This window comes from Trichosurus vulpecula, chromosome 8 (genome assembly GCF_011100635.1).
Source record: "Trichosurus vulpecula isolate mTriVul1 chromosome 8, mTriVul1.pri, whole genome shotgun sequence".
In the NCBI taxonomy this organism is placed as follows: domain Eukaryota; kingdom Metazoa; phylum Chordata; class Mammalia; order Diprotodontia; family Phalangeridae; genus Trichosurus; species Trichosurus vulpecula.
The window spans coordinates 41870288-41874707 of record NC_050580.1 but is presented as its reverse complement, the minus strand read 5'-3'; positions in this window follow the sequence as shown (position 1 = coordinate 41874707).

Below are 4420 nucleotides of genomic sequence, written 5' to 3'. Positions count from 1 at the left end.
CTCCTCCACTGTCACTGCAAGCTCTGCCACTGCAGAGCTCCTCCTTCCCCAAGAACCTCCAACCAGGACTGTAACCCAGATCCAAGCAGGGCACAGCAAGAGAATCTGCCTTTGTGCCCACAAAGCGCTCCTTGCATTCCTGCTCTGATCTGTTGCTAGAGTCCTCCCACTGTGTGAGCCAGGGACTTGGGAAGCAGCTGATGCTGGAGTTTTGGAAGCAGCCTCAGGAGCTAGATCCCACAGTTTCCCCCTAACCTGCTCTTTGGCATTTGTGGGTTGAGAAGTCTGGTAACTGCCACAGCTCACTGTTTCATGGCCCCAGGGCCTGTTCTGGCTGGCTGATTCTGGGTCTGATCTGTCCCAGTGTGGCCCACGCTGGTCTGCCCTCCGCTCTCAGCACCGTGCAGTAGACCCTTCCTGGAGATCATCCAGGCTTTCCTGGACTAGAGACCTGTTTCCCTTTGCTATTTCCTGGGTTCCACAGCTGTAGAATTTGTTCAGAGCCATTTTTGTTTGGAGGGATTTAGGGGAGGGCTTAAGTAAGTCCCTGCTTTCCAACTGCCATCTTGACTCTGCCCCCAATTTTTTGTACTTTTAATAGAATTTATTACTTCCAAGTATTTTCATTGAGAAAACCAAAGTTCTGTCAGTCTTTGAAGGGCCAATACCATAGATAATAAAAATTTTTATTATCTATGCTTATATTATCTATAAGCAAGTTTGAACTATTTGAAAAAAGCCAAGTTAATGGAGAAGTGCTTATATCCTGAGATGGGAGAAGAGACTATTAACCTGTTGGAATCCTACTATTTCTAACAACCAATGAAGAAAAACATCCAAACTTTGGGCTCAGATAAAAAAAAACCCAAATACCCTGTAGAAGGAGAATGAAGAAAGAAGTTTAGGAATTCTTGTATTTTTGGAGTACGGGATAAGATGATTTACACTTTGTGGTCAGGGTTGATGGAATGGGGATCTCATGAGTGTCATTCTTATTTGGGTCAGGCAAAGAAAAGTTTAAGAAAAGAAAAAAAATCCAGAAGATCAGGCAACAGAAAGAACAACATTGGTAAAAAGCAAGGGAACTTGGCTGGGTCAGGAGGTGGAAACAGTGGGGTTCGAGTTCAAGGTGAGAGTCAGGGAGAAGAGAGGATCAAGCAAAACAAACTACATTGCTTTCAAAGGTTGATTGCAAATGGAATGATAAATAGAAAGATAAAGGGCAAGACTCAGGGGGTCATCACTTGCAAAAGTGGGCTGAGGAGAAAAGACTGGGTTTGTTTTGTTCTCAGCAGTGTAAACTACAGATATCTGAGGATGATTACTAAAAACAAACAAATTAAAAAAAAACCTATGGATCCAGCATTACCAGGTTAGATGGAGCCACCACACCAATTCATGCTGGTTTGAATTCACTGCTAATTAGGAAGGGAGTCCCAGGAATTAGGGTGGTGTGGGTACAATGTACTTCCAAGTAACTATATGCAGTTTTAGCTCAAGCTGTGTTTTTCCCCAACATAAAACGGCCCTCATGCCTTAGCAGGCATTCTTAACCTTTTCTGCATCATGGAACCTTTTGGCAGATGTGTATCACTCCCTTTTCCCTACTCAGAATAACATTTTAAAATTCATAAAATAAAACACATACAATTATAAACGAAACCAAATATATTGAATATAGTTATTAAAATATTAAAAATAGACCTGGGTTAAGAACCCCTTCCAGTTTTTGTTATATGACTCCTAGGTAATGCAAAGCATCTCCATCTCCATTTTCTTATGTAAAATCTGAGTGTAGCTGTCTTTGACATCACATCCAAACCCAAGTCCTTTTTTTCTGTATCAGTGCTCAAAACCCTGTTTAGAAGCGGGTAGTGGTAGTGAAAAATCAAATGGGGAAATCATCCAGAAACTTTGACTCCATGTGAGGGAAATAATATAGATACACAGCTGCCAAGTACATGCGATATAAATTCATAAGGTCTATTGCACATTTTAGAAATATATCAGAACACTATATTTTCTAAATGTCATGTAATGGGTCCAGTTTTCTGATATTTTAAATACATCTTCCACGCTGTCAGGAATATTTTAAAAATGAGTATCTTTTTAATGGCTCACAGTAGACAACCTCGGAAGAATAAAGACAAAATCATTATTTCTCCTGGTGCTAAGTGAACCATAGATCCAGAGGAGGCCAGGAATGGTGACAAAAGGAAATATTTTTAAAATCCAGGCTGTGGCTCAGGTTGGGAAGGAGCTGATGACAGGTGATGAATTTCCCAGTGGAGAGCATAACTGTAATGAAGAGGTCATAAAAACTAAGCGAAATATTGAAAGGGAGGGAGAGAGAACGGGGTAATGGCCATAGCCTTTCCATAGTCTTAAATCAGAGACAAATTGTTCAGATAGAAATTTTGAGATCGTCCTAACTTCCAATTTGTGTTTAATATTTTGGTGACATTAGTGAAATCCAATGCTAGTTACTCAATTTCAGATAGGACTAGGAGTCAGGAAACTCCAGTCTGATTTAACGTAGGATGCCTAGAGCGTGTCTCAGAAGGATCCACAAAGGGGACAATTTTGAATCTCAGACTGATAGCTCTGCTCTGTTTAGAAAAAGAAGGAGGGAGTGCTTCTGGTAAGCATGTGCCAACCTGCCTTCAAAGGATGTTTTTCAAGAACACGGGCTGAGGATAGCAAACTGTTATTGAGTAGGTAGCTTTGTCCTGGCCTTCCTTTGTTTTTTCCTAGCATTCTTGGATTCCTGGCTCATCTGGGCACATCCTCCACTTCCCAGCTTCCTGGCTTCAATCGCTATTTATTTCTTTTCCTTATTCCACCTCCCTGAGCTAATGCTGGCTTTGTGTGATCATCGCTGGCTTCAGTCTCCAATGCCAGGGTGTCCTTTCTTCTCTCCTCTCTCTGCCTGTGCCATAATCAGCTCCTTGACTGGCAAATGCTATCTAGGCAGTGGATTCTTACTTGGCCAGCACCTGCTGCCTGAATGCGCCAGCCTTGTGGCATGCATGCTTGTGTGTGATTGCCTGCCTGCTATAAGTATGTCCAAGTGCAAGCAGGAAGTGGCCATAGCATTGTGAGGGTTGGGTTCTGAGCCCACCTGTATCTAGGAAGGTGTTGATCTTCCCTGAAGATTCCACAGGGCCACTGACTTAGAGCTGGAACAGACCTGAGAGACAAAGTCCAATTCTATTCCCCCCCAATTAAAGATTAGGAAACTGAGGCACAAAGAGGTTGTGACGTGCCCACAGTCACAGAACCAGTATGTGAGGCAGGATTAGAATTCAAGGTCATACTATCTCTAAGTCCAGTGCCTTATCCACTATGTCACACTGCCTCTCCACCACTTCTGCCTTTCCCAGGGCATACCTTTTCTGCTCGTGAGGCAAGAGGTAATGGTCATGGGATCATAGGACCACAGAGATCTAGAACTGGAAAGGAAACTCAGAGACTATCTGGTCCAACACCTTCATCTAACAGATGAAGAAACAGAGGTTAAGTGAGTTATCCAAAGTCATACAGGTAAGTCTCAGAGGTGGGATTTGAATTCAGGTCTTCTGACCCTGGGTGGAAATAATAGGCCCCACTGATTTGTTCCAGCAAAGCAGAAAATGTCACATAGCTCCCTTCACTCCTGCTGCATGCCTTCCTGTGTATGGCAGGTGAATGCCTTTGGAGGGTGATAGCAGTGGGTGGGGAATGGGTGAGTGTCCACATTCAGGGATTCATCCCCAAGACAATAAAGGTGCAGGGGAGGGACTTGCTGAGGAACAACATGGCAAAGCTGGGCTGGGCCCTTCCTAGAGCTAACATAGAGAAAGTTTCATCACAGCAATGTCTCTTCCCATAATCACTGTAATTATCTGAAGGGCTTTGAAAGATGGAAGTGAAATGTAGTTATAAAAACACTCCCCTCCCCCTGCTTTGCTTCTTTAAATCCCGTTGAAAAATCACAAGCTTCCTTTTCCAAGACCCGACTAATCAAGCACCCTGTGTGAGGATATTTCCTCTTTTTCTCTAACCAGGACCATAGGAGAATGGGCTGACTGATTCTGGTGGAATTCATCAGGAACAGCCAAGTGGAAAGGGGACTTGGTTTTCCCTTAGCCCACCCCAGACCTAGATAAATAGCAATCCGTACCTAGAACTAGGGCTAATGTTAATCAGTGGATAGGGCAGTGGACCTGGAGTCAGGAAGACCCAAGGTTTAATAATCTCTGCCCCAGAACTGATAGCTGTGTGACTCTGGGCATCTCTGAATTGTAGTTTCTAATCTGTAAAATTAGCATAACAGGAGAATTTACACCCCCCTCTAGTGTAGTTCGTATGTTCATGTGTTGAGAGATGGAAAGGATCTCAGAAATAATCTAGCCAAATTTCAATTTACAGATGAGGAAAT